Raw genomic sequence first — 16,167 nt, 5'->3', positions numbered from 1 at the left:
GCTTCACACACACACACACACACACCACCACCACCCCCAGTTTCAATTAGAGGCCCCAGAGGGCAAAGACAACCCCAGAGTTTTTGCAACTCCAGCCTGTAAGCCTCTGTCGCTGTGTGGAGGGGAGGAAGATGTCAGAGAGGAAAGGGATGAAGCCCTGGGTCAAGTGTGTGTCTTTCACTGAGCTTGCACCCTGGCTGCCAGGCCACCCTGGCACCAAGAGCTCTTTCCACCCTGTTTCAGTTTCTGTTTTCTCTAGGTGGTAAAGAGCTTTCTGTTTTATCACAGGGTAAGTCTGGGTTTGGCAGACACAAAAAAAAGTGCATTTCACTTTCTCTGGGAAATGTAAACAGCATCACACCCAGCCAGCACTACCAGTTAAGTGTAACAGCAGAGAAAGCTCTGGTTCGTATCTGGATTTCACCTCCTGAGCCGCACATACAGATGAAAAAAGTAAAATAATTAGTTTGAAAAGGTTCATCCATTTATCCTGCTGGCACAAAGACCTTCTTTGTTTAAATTTATGGGTTCTTAAGGATCTCGTTTCCCATTTTTTATGATGGAAAAAAAAAAAAAAAAGAAAGAAAAAGATGCTGCTGTGTAAAAAAAGCAGCAACTCTAAAAGCATTCAGAGGGAGCAGTAGTTTTAGCCTTCTGTTTGTGTGATTCCAATAGGTGTATTTAAATGTAAATGCTAGCCTTTCACCCTTGAGCCACCTATTCTTGCAGCCAGCAGAAAGAGAGCATTCATGGTATAATGTCTTTATGAGGACAGATCTTATACTTAATTTCTCATGTGAATCAAACTCTTTTATAACACATTTTTGTGAGATTAAAAGGACAATATTAGTCTAGTGGCTCAGCAGCCAGATCACTGCTCTGTCACATGGGAGACGTGGGTTCAAAGGGATGGCAGGCAACTTAGCAGGGAACTGCATGATTGAAACTGCAGCCACAGAAAGATTCAGTCCTCCCCGCTCACAGAATTGTTTAACTTCACATTATCTCCTCCCTAGGGTCAGCCAGAGCTACCCTCCCTTCAGCTCCTTGCTGGAAACTGTGTCCAGCTTCTGCTCCCTTACAGAGAGTTATCAGAAGAAGGGCTTGAGACCCCAACTCCTTAAACTATCTGCACTACAGTAGGGAGGATTTTCAAGGAGAAGGGAGATTTTTTTTTAGCAGGTATTTCCAGACAAAGTCCCTTTGACTGCCCAGTTTCACTCTGTGCCCACGCACTGAACCATTGTGTGTTCAGGTTACCCGTGCTCGTGGCATGTGGATGTCCGAACTGCACAGCCTGTGAGCAGGCGACATCTGAGACTCTTAGCAGAAGTACAATGTGATAATAAGACTGACGGAGTACCTTGGACCCTGTTATGTCAGGGCAGAGTCCCACAGGAGCCTAGGGGGTCCTGTGTATTTCTATATTAAGGTATTTTCTTCTCCAGCGGGCAAGAGTTCATTTTTAGTAAACAAGTTGAAAAATAAATTAGTTAAGCATAGGCCAAGCAAATTGTTGTATCTTACTTTGCCCCCACTGAATCAAATAAGGTGTCATGCTTTTTCAGAATACATTCTTTTGCTCAGTCTGAAGCATGGTGGCATGTGACAAACATCAGACTTTAGCTTGACATCACCTCCACGCAACAATGAATACAGTATGGAGCATGGCTTTAAGATGGCCACAAGACGGCTGTATCACGGACTGGTGCATGTTCAGCACTGCTGATCACTAGAACTATTATTCTTTTTGTGGTGCTGCTCAGAGGACACAGTAATAAGGGGTCTTTCTGCAGAGTGACATTCAAATGCTTAACAATATGATATTTTTCTCCTTGGATCTCACAGTCCAAGTACAAGCCACTGTGGGTTTTTTTTTTCTTTACAAGCTGTGTGACGCAAGATAGAGAAGTCTGTGTATGCCGCAAGAGTAAGCATCAATGTCAGGCAGTCCCACTTAGTTCTCACTTCCCCTTCCCTTGATACAGAGCATATGTCTCGTTGTGGCACCAAGCACATGAAAATTGAGGGGAAATAGCCTATTATTTTAGGAGGTGCAGGACCAAGCACCTGGAACAGTGAAATACTTGGAAAGCACTTCTGTAAATGTTTTAGGCTGTAATATATTAAACAATTAAGAGGTGTTGGTATTTCTGTGCTCGAGGGCATTTAAAACAGGGAAGTCCCCTTTAAAGGCACCAGAGTGGAATGTGTATGGTCATGCTCTTTAAAAGAAAAACTACCTCTTTTTTTTTTTCCCCCTCTCTCAGCAAAAAGTCTAAGTTTCAGCTGACTTGCTCTTTCAGCAGAGGAAATGAAGCCAAATTATTTTAATGCTGTTTTACACAGTTAACTCCTCAAAAAAAGAAAGAAAAAAAAAAAAAAAGGCCAGTCCAAAGAATAGAATTAGCTACCTTGAAAACTCTACTCAGGTAATTTAGAAAATAGTTTTGCTAATAACTTTAATGCATTGCTTGTATACCCCGGACTGTCAGCACTATAGGTTACTACAGGTTAATCAGTGAATTGCTGATAGCAGCTACAACCAACCCTTAAGAAATCCAGCATCCTTTATGTCTTTGCATCTCTTTTCCTGACAACAATAAACCAGTCGCTGGGCAACATCAAATTAGCATGAAAGAATAAGAAATTAATACTGACAATTCTTAGCTGAGCACACAGTCAAAATTAAACTAAGGATTCATTAACTAAACTTATTCTTAGAAAGCTCTTTTTCGTGCCCTTTGTAGTACATGAGAGTGAAATACAAGTTCTTTTAGATGGTAGACAGACATGTTCAAGCACACGCACATCCCACACATGTAGCCTACATGCACGTACATACATATAGATAAATTCTAAACAGACAAGCTCTAGGAAATTTTAAATGGGAAACAACAAAAAAATTACCTACTGGTCTCTATAACACCAAGCAGCACACAGATTCTCTGGACAAACCTTAGAATTGTCTGTTCTAACATTTTGTAAGATTATGTTAGCAATCATTTTCACCAAAATATTTTTCTGACAAAAAACCACAATATTACTTAATAGAACCTAAAATACATTAACAGTGGAAAATGCCTGCTTCAAGTTGCTTGTAAGAAAACAAACACAGGAATTGGCAACTTCTGTGCAGTTTTAATTTCAAAGTAATTACGGCAAGCTTTTGCTTTAGTCACTTATCTCAGGGCAGCCCATCAGATTAACAAGAAAAAAAAAAAAAAAAAAAAGATGTACTAAAACTTAGTCAGTTACTGGAATCTTCTGGAACTGAAAACTATACAGATGGTCTGCAGCATATTTGTATAGAAGATGCCCAATTGTTGATGGGTTTCCAGCTATTATAGTAGCATAGTAAGAAGGCAGATACTGGGCAGTGAGCACTGAGCAACTGTTGTCACTGAGCCTTCCCCTCTTGGCTGCATCCCCACTTGCCCAACGAGCAGTTTTGGTCTCCCAGAGCAGAGACAAAGGTTGCTTTGGAGAAGCCGGGAAGCCTAAGAACACCATGTAGATTTAGGACTGGATAGGAGGTATTGTGCGGAGGCCATGCCCATTACTCATCCGCTGGCAATGGGCTCTCTTCCTTTTGTCTGGAAAGACGGTAAACTTTCAATGCCATCTGAAAACAGAAGGCCTTTCACGGAGTGCAAAAACTCTGCCATCTCAATCATGTGAAAATATTGTAAACACTTTCCCAGCCCCCATTCAGCTGTCCGAAAAGCAGAGCTAGAAAACACCAAACAAAACAGGAAGGAAAGAAAAGGGTGTGCATTGCGCACTTTGTTTTAATTTATACCTTTTACTCTGAGCAGGAATTTTGCTTGGAATTTTCTTTTTTTTTTTTCCCCTTAATGATAGTGAACAGGGTTAAGTAGCTATTATGGAGAAAAAGCAGTTAAAAGCCTATTCTATGGTTTTATTTGGGGGGGGGGGGGGGGGGGGGGGGGGAAGGCCAGTGACAAGCAGTTTCTCTGCAGCAGAGCTTCTCTCGTATTTCCTTACAGCCTCAGCAAGAATAGATTTGAAATGTGCTATGGGACTTGGATTCTTCTTTCAGTGTTTACGTTGACCCACTCCTATGAACTTTTTCCAGGAAGATCTTCTCTCCAAACATTTGAACAACACAAGTGCTGTACTACTGACATATCTTAACGTATACAATCATGTGTAGAGAGTGGGAAGAGGTTCATAAAGAAGAATATGTTCAGAGAATGCCTGCACATGTGTGTATATATATGTTTATATGTCTATCAAACATACAACATATGCAAAAGTATACATGTAATTTGCACAGAATTCTTAAACTACTCACTTTGGCAGATGACACCTTTGTCTATATAGGTTGTGCTGGTGCAATATACCAATAACTCAGGACAGGTTTTACAGAAAATTTCAGTACGTTACGTAGTTATGTAAAAGTGATATAGTTCCTTGCTGAAGTCAGGGACTACTTGACATATCATAGAAACTTTGAACCACAATAAAGCATTAGCACCCCAATTCTTCACTATTTTAAGTATGAGGTTTTTATTCAGGTTGATCAACTTAACACCAGCGAAAGACAAAGAAAAATAACTATGCTGGCAGGAAATATGCTTTGCTCCTTTGTGTAGAAATCTTGCTCTAGAGCAGGATTTCTGGTCCAGTTTGGTCCCTGATCCAATTCTGAACAGAGCAGGAAGGATGTAAGCCTGGAAGTATTCCTGCTCCCTCCAAGGCAAACCCTCTGCTCCTGACCCAGGAAAGGGTCAGCTGTCATCAGTGACTTCCAGAGAGATGTACTGCTGCTATCTTGGAAGGCATGTCTTACAAGTATTCAACAAATGGTGCTCACTGATGGAAATCAGTCCCCAGCAGGCCAGTGAGAACTGACTGCTATAGGAGCACACCATATCGAGGGGAAGCTCTTCTACCTGATTTCCCCTCACTCTGCTGTGGATGCAGACAGTTTGCTGACTGAAAAGGAGACTTTATTGTTTAAGCAGAGGGATATTAGTTTGTAGACCAGTTTTGCTATCCAAGCAAAGAGCAAATGTAAAAACGCAAATCAATTTATGCATAAGCCCATATACCGAAATACATTCAAACATACTTGGTGCTCTGTTCCCTACAGGCACATTCATCTAGGCTGTCCCTTGACATCCCTTTGTGTGCAGGAGCCCATGTGCACAAGAAGCAGATAGATCTGGGCGTTCACCATGCTCTCGGGTGCTACTCAGACCTTGCTTGAGGTTGATTTTGGTATACTCATTTGGCACCTTAGGATCTTCTGCTCTGGCTTCTGCCCTACTAGACATGCACTCATTTATGCTGATGAAACCAGCAGCTACTCAATAAGCTAACATTACTCTTCTGGATTTGAGTGGAATTCAAGGACTGTAATGCACAAAAACGCATGAGAAGTTATTACCAAGTAGTGCCAGATGTGGCACATTGGGACAGCAGGTTCTCCTTGCCATCTCTCAGGATGCACTTTATGCATTAGTATGGCCTATTTAAAAGTTTTAGAAGTTCAGCACTTGAATTCCATACCCCCAAAAATGAGTGTATATTAGTACGCTTAGTCACTTAGTCTTTCTATGCACACAGTGAGAACACACACAAGGAAAAGTTGTTGCCAATAACTGAAGCAGGGGCTGATAAACTGACCATTTAAAATTCACAAATGCATTCCTTGGGACTGCCTTGCACATGCTATCTGAATACTTCCCTCCTTCCCTCTTCCCTCTCCATTTCATAAAAGGAAGCTGCAATAAATTAGAATTTTATGAGACTCCGAAAAAAAACCCTTCACCAAAATTGAAAACAAGACATAGATGTAGAAGCATATGGAAGGTTTATGAGAACACAGGAGGGGGAAAAAATGATCCTGAGCTGATAAAAAAACCTGTCCGAATTTCTTGGTCTTTACAAAACAAAAATTACAGGAGACAAATGAAGAAGTTTGCTCTACAATACATACTGGTACATCTTCCAGGAAAGAGACATAGTTTTCTTACACATTCCTCTGATGCAAGGCAGGCTAGTAAGAACTACCCTTAAGATCCATTTTCTGACTTTCTTTACAAAATACTTCAAAGTTATACATGGAAATGAGATACCTTTCTGCTTTGATCTTTAGTGTAAGGGTAACCAAGCAGAAGTGGCTTCCTGGCCTTTCATACAGTTTTCTTTGGAACTAAACACTGGACCCTCTGAATTCTGTAACTAGCATTTTAAATGTTTTGTGGGATAAAGGCAGTTTTGTTTAATTTATATTTTCATCTTTGTTCCAAACCTCAAAGTGATTAATTCTGGTCACTGTACACACAGTTTTACTTCAGATTTTTTTTCCACTACTTCTCCCATCCTCACCACTCTTCCCTTCCAGAATGGTGTGGGTACAGGATTTTGTTTAGCTAAATGGTAGAGTGACTATTAAGGATTCTTTTGCTTTGTTTTTAAATACAATACTCCACATTCCAGACATTTCTACCAGACACAGTGGTTTGGAACTGGAGAACACTGCAAGCAATGAAATTTGGTTCTGGCTCTTAATTATTGCAAAATACTTGAATAACTTTTAGATATTTCCTCTCTAAGATGACCCAAACTTGGGGGCTAAGCTACTGGGTGTATTTGGTTTACATCTTAGGTTAGAAGCAACAATCCTGCACTATGTTTTGTTTTGCGAGAATATATGCACATTCTGTGTGCAGTGCCCAAATAAGGCCTATGAACTGCTAATTTCCATTTATAGAGGACACAAATGATGCAAATCAGTGACAGATAATATTATGTTGGCTTAGAAGTACACTGTTTTTACGTTCCTGCTAAACTGATCAGTCGTGAAATGGTTAATAACAGTAGCCATTGAATTATCCTTGCTTCCGATACTCAATCAAAATTAATTCAATGGGTGGCAAGGATTGCCCAACATGTCCCATTCTTCCGTGGCCAAAGGCAAACAACTTCTGAAGAGAAGGTGAGAAAACAAAGGTGAAGACATCCCATATCAGAGTGGGGGAAATGTATTTACAGAACAGACATGCTCCTGGTCTGGGGAGATGGTGTTCCTACAGGGGATTTGCTACAAAGGCTCTGTACTTGTAAGATTCACTCTGGCTTGGAAACAAGAATGTACATAAACAGCATAGAGAGAAACATCTAAAGGGACCTGGGGTTTTGCATCTTCCTTTAGATTATAATCTTGCTGAAACTCAGGAGACCTCTCCTGAGAGTGCTGTGACTTACTCAAACACCATGGAAAGATCATTCTTCCAAAGGCAAAACAAACACAAACAAACAATATTGTGAAACACAATTAATGAAGAGCCCTTGTTTGCATGGTGTCCTGCAGAAGTTGAGAAGAATGAATATTCTTGGGTCTTCTGTCATTAAATAAGACAGTGAAGAAAAAAAAAAAAAGAGTGATTCAGACCTTGATCAGGATTATGCCTGACTTCTTTATTTCATCAGAATTTTGAATGTCCCTTGATTCCTTCTCTTTTTCTATTTTTGCCCCAGTCTCTGGTTCCCTGTGTGCAGTCCCACTGACTTATTCAAGACATTCTCCTCAGGTATCTGTAGAGACGGGGGAACGCCACAGTTTTCAGATACTGAACCAGGTATTCATAATTATTCAAAGATGGACCATCTGAAAAAACTCAGCTAGTGAACAAAAATGAACTCTTTATAGCTCTCTTTATGCCATAAGGGATGAACTGAAAAAGGTTAGTAGGTTAATATTCTGCAAGAATTAACTTTAGTTTGATGTTAGGGATTTGAAAGTAATGATAGTTTATTTTCTTTTCAGTTATTACAATAGCTGTAACAAGTTCTGACTTTTTCAGAGTCTATTCGTAATAGATATTGTTTCACCTTATTTATCTTGCCACACAAAATGATCATACCTAATAGTGTCACAATGAAGAGCATTACAGGGAAGATCAAGCAGTACTGTCAGTCTCTTAAGGTCTTTGGGATCACAATCCCAAGCGAAGACAGGGATCTTCCCAAAGCACGGTGCCTAGCCAGACTGCACACCTTTCTACCATGGCATTAGGTGGCAATGAGTCCCTTTCCGAGGCACACAGTTCTCCTGGGCAAGGGTATAGGGGACCAGCACCTCATTCAGCTCTAAGGAGACTCCCAAAAGAAGGATGGCTAGAAGTTCATCATTGTGGTCCTATCCCACAATTTCCCAAGGCAAACCTTGCCTCTGTTCCTCCCCACTCTATTCCCTCCACACAGTTTATGTTGCCTGGTGCCCCAAACATCTGTATGCCTGCCCCCCGCCCCCCCTCCCCCCCGTATGAGAGATGTAAGACAAGTCCAAACACAGCTGTCAAGTTCTAAAATCAGCATCAAAGCTCAGTAAAAGCAAGAGGGAAAAACAATATGCTTTGTTAAACAACACCGCCTCAGATCTCAAAGGGTTATACAATGAAAGTAATACCCTCTTTGAGTTCTGTATATGGCAAGCATTACCTAACATCCTCAGTCGGAACCCCACTGTTTATGAGGTGATGAGAAAAGAATACAGCTCCCTCCTGTCAGTAGGACATCTCCACTGCCCCGCAGGAAATTTTTTTGTTATATTTCAGATGTATTGAATCTTCTAGACATTAGAAAAGCAAAACATGCACTGCGCACTCTGGAGCCATCACCTCTTTCGGTCAGCTCTTAGGTTTGCCAAGGTCACAGAAAACACTCTTTTACATCATAAGTCTTACCTTTGGGCTGTTGTACTCCTCCACAGGAACCTGAAAGGATTTAAAAAGATTTATCAAACCAGAAATGGAAATATTTATGTTTGGAAACATTGGTATTTCTAAACATTTCTTATTTCTTTCCTTCCCCACTGATACCAATTCCCAGTCTTTGAGCCATGTGGTTTGAAAGTTACTTCTCAGGGAAAAAAAATTGCCTGCTAAATCACCCCCACACCCCACACACAGTTAAGGCTTTCTGCTGCACTACTGGTATTACTACTGCCACTATGTATGTGTATATATAATACGTATTTACATGCTTGTATTACGTATTCATTTTCTTTCTATACAAGTTAGCATTTTTTTTTTAGTTTTATGGACATCAATTTTTATGGTTAGTATGAATCCTTATGATGATCTAAAGTGATCATCTATTTGATGTAAGCTACAGAATTCACTGGTTTGTTTACACCCTGATCCCAGTACATTTCTTTAAACTGCAACAAAGGTGCAGACAGGACACTGAAAAGCTTTTTTTGGAAAATCCATTTCTTCTGAGATTTGAGACACCAGGGAGGGAGGCTCAGAGCTGATGTCAGAAACCCCCAGTGCATGATCTTCAGGAGTCTGTGGCAAGCCTGGCCCTCTCCAGAGCCTCCTCAAGGTTCTTCTGGCACAGACCGTAAGATACCATCTTGGCATGGAGCAACAGGCTCAGAAAGAAAAAAAGAAAAAGTATGTTGAATGGCACAACAAGAGGTTTTGGTTGGTTTTTTTTAAAGTACTCAAATGACCAGGTGAATTGCCCAGCTGTTGGCCCTAAAAGTTCTCTGAGTGAGCAAATCAACCTCAACATTTGCTCACGTGAGCAGGATGGATGCAGCCAGAAATGTGTTTGGTAATACTGCTACTTTTCAGCAGGGTAAGGGTCTGCTCTTCTCTCACAGCCATGTATGAAACACTTTTTGCTGCCACTCCATTTCAGTGGACGTGGCCTTTTATGTAATAACAGGGTGTGCAATGCTCCATATTGCAAGTGTGAGCAAGGAATGGGGAATACTCTAAATGCTGAGCTACTGTTATGATAAATTCCCTGGAAATGGGAATGGCTTCACAAGGATCACAGCATACAGTCCTCATTTTGTCTTATAAAAGAACAGAAAAAAGACAAATTTAAGACTAAATAACACAAACAAATTTTCTCCTGCACAGAGGTTACAACCACAAAATAAAAGCTAGGGTTCTCCCTGCTAGGTTACTCACCAGGAGACAAAGACAATAATCCAGCAGCCATAGCAAGTCACTTAGCAATAAGGAGATGGAGAATACCACCTATCATTCTCCCTCTAACATCCTTGCTATTTTTTCCTAAAATGTACAGGAAACCTTCAGCAAGAGAGACATCAGCTCACCAAACAGAATCATCCAGGCCACCCCAGCACTGCATGGTCTGTTAAATATGCAGGGGGGGCTGGACATGGTGATTAGGAATGAAGACACCTGAATTTTTCAGCAATAAAGGCAGCTTGATGCTCCTCCACTGTAAACAGGTGATTCTTCAGAAACAACAGGAGAGAAGGACATTTTAGGGTCCAGGCAGGAAAAATATTAATATTTCAGCTGGTCTTCAATAAAACAAAAGTGGAAGAACAGGAGGGTAAAAGATCACTTTTCTCTTGGTACAAAATAACTGCTCTAAGGTGCCACGTTTCAAAGTTTACCTTAGGTAAGCATCCCCAGGCCATCAGCTAAATAGAAATGTGATTTCAGTATCCCAGAAATAAATACATTTCCCTCAAAATAATTCTTTCCTTTCCATTGTGAAACCCACTCCCTCCACCAGACAGGGGCTGTGCAACTACAAGCTCCCTGGGACCGTTTGCCCATCTGGGACACTGTACCACAAGCATCTTATCTTTGCAAAATGCCTGGAGGTCCACAGAGAAAAAAGAAAACATACACACCACACTTACATCTTCCTCCTAGTGCTTGGCCAGGCTTGTAGCTCTCAGGCAGGCTTTTGCTGTTACACCCAGTTTGAGCCCAAGCAAATTCCAATCCACTCCTGTTCCTGAGGCTCCCATTTATTTAAACAGGTGGGACCAGAATTTCTGTGCTTCCCAGAGCCTGTTGCAGCTGAACCAGCTTATAAAGTAATTCTGCTACAGGTATCAATTAAGAATGTGCAGTGGGGAATTTCAGGCTGCAGAGGAGCAAGAACAACAGAGCAGCCATTTCTAGAGTTTAGGTGCTGGCAAAGTTAAAAACAACACTCAGCTACTCTGTAACTTTCTTAACTCAAAAGACCATTAGCTGGAATTGTTGCATAAACTTAATAACAATTTTTATTCATTTACTTATTTTTTTATTTAAGGCTGTCCCACCATTCTATTATCTGTCATTAATTTTCCATATGTTCCCTTCACCACCGCTCTTAGGCTGGGTTCGGTTTACAGAGTTGGATCAGATTTCTTTACAAGCCAGGACATTTGCTGGCTTGCTTACTAGCTTGAGGCCAGTTATGTTTGAGTGAGGCCCAAGCAAAACAAGTGAGATTTGGTGACTTTCCAGTGAGTAGGCACCAAATCTACATGATCCATGTTGTTTTTTAAAAGTTTAAATTTTTTTAAAGTAGCAGTTCTTCCATTATTTCAGATTTATGCTTTTTTTTACAAAACAGCTGCTGGCTGATACTTGCTCATATATTGCAGCATCTCTCTGCTTGCTGTAAAGCCGGGCTTTTTGTTCTGTTTTATTTAAACTAACCAGTAGGAAACAGTTTATAGATTTTTAATCACAGGTGGGCAAATACACTCATATATTTGGAAAAAAGAAACTGATGAGAAGATCAATGAACTGTTTTGCTTCGTCTAGTGTTTATTACTCTTTCTCTCAAAAACATTCATGTTTCATGTGAAACCCTCCTCTAGTTCAAATTTGACTTCTTGAAACATTTCTTACACTATCACAATCTGTGAGTCAATAAAAAATAATTAAAAGTAAAGTGTCCTTCCATCTAAGCCTTAAAAATAAAATAATGAATGTCTGAATAATCACTGATCTAACTATATCCTGAATTATTTAATTCCTTTTTTCTCCCTGTTTTTAGCTTTATTATTCTAAGCACGTCTGAGATGTATTTTAAATGCTTTGGGACAAGGACTATTGTAAATTGCCAAGAATATTTGGGGGCCTTATGGAAATGCCAAATAGAATTTCAAAAGTAATTTGCCACTGAAGGACCCACCGGACCTTTGAAAATTTCCCATTTTATACTCCCCACTGCACATGCACAGAAACTTAAGGTAGCAGAACCAGAGTACAGTCCAAACATCAGACCAAAAAAAAATACCAGTTTTAGATATTGCATCTCAGGTTTAGTCAAGCACCGAGTAGCACGCTAGTAAGCAGGAGTTTGAAAATATCTTGAATGCAAAGGGATTCTCACAAAAATATACAAAAATATACTGTCTGTCCTTGGTGCAAAGACATTCCCCCAGCTTTCCTTCACAAATTTAAGCACTGTGTTATAGATGTTGCAACAGATGGCATGTGAAAGTTATATGAATGCTGCATATAAACATCATATAGTCCATATTGTTACTATTCGTAGCACTTATCAAGGTAACCAAGCACCAGACCCTGTAGAGCTAAGCATTTACATAAATACAGATCAATATTTTGTTCTGGACACAAGCAGTGTTTCGGTCCCACAGCACTAAAAACTGCAGCTCCTGAGTGCTAGGAGTGTGCTTGCACGCTGAGCAGAGTTTTGGGAAGCAGAGAAGATAGACACCCCAAACAGAGGGCTGAGCTGGAGCTGCCCAAAGTAGCCATTAGGAAATGTGGAGGGTATTGGAATTAGCTTAAGCCTTTCTGGAATTTAGCCATCTATCTCAAGGCAGGGATCCCCACCCTCCTCCACTGCTGTCCATACCTCTTCCACCAAAACAGTCAGAGAAGCGGGTACTGTTGCTGCCAGGCCTGTTTTACACAACCCGCTACAACCAGAGCTCTCCCTCAGACTGCAGGAGGTGTGAGCTCAGCTCCCTCTAGACATGAAGGGTTCCAAACCTGCATTATCCACACCTGTGCTAAAAACTATCAGGCTACAGGTTATCCTGCTCTGGAAAGGTCCTCCTCTTCCTTCTAAAGCTGTTTCTTTTGGTCTGTTTAGGAAATGAACTCAGCCTAAACTGAACATCATATCACCTCTATTTTATATTTGTCTTTCACATTTGATCTTCCTAAAACAACAGTTTACTTGCTCTCTGGGGCTATTTACAAAGTATCAGTAAGTCCTTCCTTAAGTACTGTAGCATTGCCATGTGCTAAATTGCATGTGCTTCCCCACAGAGTTTGATAAAGGAAAAGTTATATATAAATTTTCCAACATAAAGAAGAAAAAGGAACTACCATAATCAACCCGCTCAGGCCCTGGAAGTGTTCTGCAGAACCCAGCAGCTCATCGCATCAAACCACAGGGATGTCCTTTTTCTTATGTTTGCTTTATGGTTTATGACATAGGGAGGAAGGGAAGGAGATTGGAAGAGAGTAACAGGTGAGGAAGAAAACAGAAAGACTCAGTGACAAAAGGAAACAGATCAGATAGGAAAAGGCAGATTTGCAGGTCATTGGAAAAAGTGCAGCTGTTTACCCTGTGGTAGGTTGGACAGTGAGTGAAAAGCAGGGGAGAAGAATCTACATACAGATCTCTGCAGAGATCCCTGCAGAACCACCAAATAACCACCAACAACCACCAAATATGGAGCTGAAAAACATAAAATTAGGGGGGATAGCTGGGAAAGAACAGTCACAGGAGCCAAGAAAGGGCAATATTTCAAGGAGTCGTTGGGGTGAGCAGCATTAACAGCAAGCAAAAGGTAAAGATGAGGTTGCCGGATAGACCTGTGACAGGATCAGGAAAATCCCAGTGGGGGATTAGCTACACACCACGGGTTTCTGTGCTTAGATACAAAAAGCTTTACAAACCAGATTGTTGGCAAAACTTCATGAGTCCCACACTGGAATAATTAAAATAAAAGCTGTTCATTTAAGTTATTTTTGGTGGGCATGTTTGGATCAGAGAGTGGAGTTGTTGAGCACAGTGTAATACATGCCAAAAGTCCTATTATGTGCCTGCCGATGCGCCCTGCCATACTTGGAAATATGTTCAAAAACTGTGGCAGAGTCCTTGTTGGCTTTGCACTTGAAGGACAAACCAGTGCTAGACGTTTCAGCTGGAGGTCGCAGTGCTGGTACTGAGCCATTTCTCCTGGAAGTGAAAGCACTCTCCTGTGAGTCTGGGCAGGGAGACGTTTGCTTTGTGGCAGACCTTGGAGCGGGCAGGGGACTGGTCTAAACAGGGTATTCCTGCTCAAATTCATACATACCTATTCTGAAGTGACATGGATGTGGAAGTCCACAAAAGCTTATACAACATGGTGATATTCCTATCTGATGAAATGAGGTGCTCATACCAAATATACCTTCACAGCTGAAACAGTCTGGCAAACCAAATAGTAAAGCATTAAGACCCATTTAAAAAAATATCAACCCATTCAGGTATAACATTTGGGTTTTTTGCAGTGGAGTTCGTCAAAGGACCCCACAAAGAAGCTGGGTCTTTTCTGAATGTTCCCTCACCTCACAGGCTTTTTTCACTGAAAAAAACCACATAGTATTAAAGTTGCTGTAAACGGAGACAAACAGATTACAAAAAAAGCTCTGAAACAAGTGTGGACCAGAAATTTCATAGGAGACAAAAGACACTTTTTGATCAAGAGCATATGAGGCCCAGAGCCTATCATTGCTTATTTGGAAAACTGGCAGACATCTAACTGAATTCAAACTTCTTTACCAAACACTAAGCATAAGGCTTGAAGTGGCTGAAGCAGCCTTGAAGCACTGCAACAAACAACTGCCATTATCAATCGGCTCGGAACCATCACCTCTTGGGAACAGAAAAGCAGAGCACATACTGAATTTGTTAACGGTTCTTCTAGCAAAACCATACCCACAGTACCACACTGCTGCTCCCCTGCCCTTGACCTATGTTGGCAACTTTTTCCACAAGAAAGTTTCCTTCCTTCAGCACAACAGCTCCTGGTAACTCACAACAGGGCAAATTGCCTTCCTTTTCTCTAAAGGTTATTTTTTCTCAACACTGGACAATACAGGTTGACCCTACTTGCTGTTCTGCAAATACAGACTCTAGACAATGATTTTCCAAATCAGGCTTTTACTGAAAAAATAAAGAAAACAATCTGAGAAGGTGCTTATAAAGGAAACAAAAGAGGTACATATCTTCATTTGTTGAAGATTGGTTGGTTGGTTGGGATTTCTTTGAGTGGAGTGCTTGTAATTTACCAGATTCTAACTTAAAGCAGCTTAGATTTACTAACCATTTAACTCAGCCACAAAAGTGTTAACTAGGATATGTGTGAGGGCTGAGACTAGGTTCTTAATAAGTGTTGTATTCCTGTCACCTGGAAGTTAAACATTAGGTTTGGAAAATGCAAACGGTGGCTTCGTCCTCAGAATGGCAGCAGAAAAAAAATATTTGCACTTTTCCCCCTCTAACAAGAGGATTGGAAAGGAGCAGTTCTTTCAAGACACTCCTTTATTCTCTTGACAGCAAGAGCTGTACTGCTGAGACTGCCTCCAGTCACATGTTATTAATACCCCAGCTTCTCCTGTCTGGAGCCCATGCTGCAAATACTCTTTCTCCCTGAAATTACAGTCTTCATTGGCTTTATTTTGTGGGCATTAGACTCCCTCTGCTCCGCACCCCTGCAAAAGTGCAGGTGACTTTTGTTCAATGAGTCCTCAAAAGCTACACGGCAAAGTTGTCAGAGCTGAGACTTGTCTAGTTTGCAGAGCTGAAGTCTTCCTCCAGCTGCACCTACATAGCTGTTTACCCTCCATTGTCACGGATGTTATTTTGTACATCACAAAAAATTTATCATCTCAATAAAATCTACTGGGTTTTTTTTTTTGTCCAGCGTCTGAATTTGAGACTTCTGGGGTCAGTTATGACTTCCATAAAATGCAGCCTGGATTTAGACAAATTGTTTTCTCTGACACTTCTCACTATTTTTTAAAAATAGATAAATGTCTGTAAGTATAGCCACATCGCTCTCTTTCAAATCTTACCTTGAAATGCTTCTTTTCTACAAAATCCATTTAAAACCTTAACTGCACTGCCATTACTGCTGCACTTAGGCTGTGCTGGTCAATATTGCTGCACTGGTACTCCCTCCCCTTGTCTGTCTCCATCTCCTGACTGTTGTACATTTAGATCAAGAGCTCTTCAGTGCAGGGATTGTTTTTATCTTCTCAGTTTGGAGAGGAGCTAGCACCATCAACCTAAGCGCTAAGCTAATATAAAGGATCAACGGGGAAGACAGCTTTGCTCTGTTTATGAATGACCGGTCTCTTCAAGACACACTGGAGTTCATTATGCACA

This window comes from Falco naumanni, chromosome 12 (genome assembly GCF_017639655.2).
Source record: "Falco naumanni isolate bFalNau1 chromosome 12, bFalNau1.pat, whole genome shotgun sequence".
Lineage (NCBI taxonomy): Eukaryota > Metazoa > Chordata > Aves > Falconiformes > Falconidae > Falco > Falco naumanni.
This window is presented reverse-complemented; position numbering follows the sequence as displayed.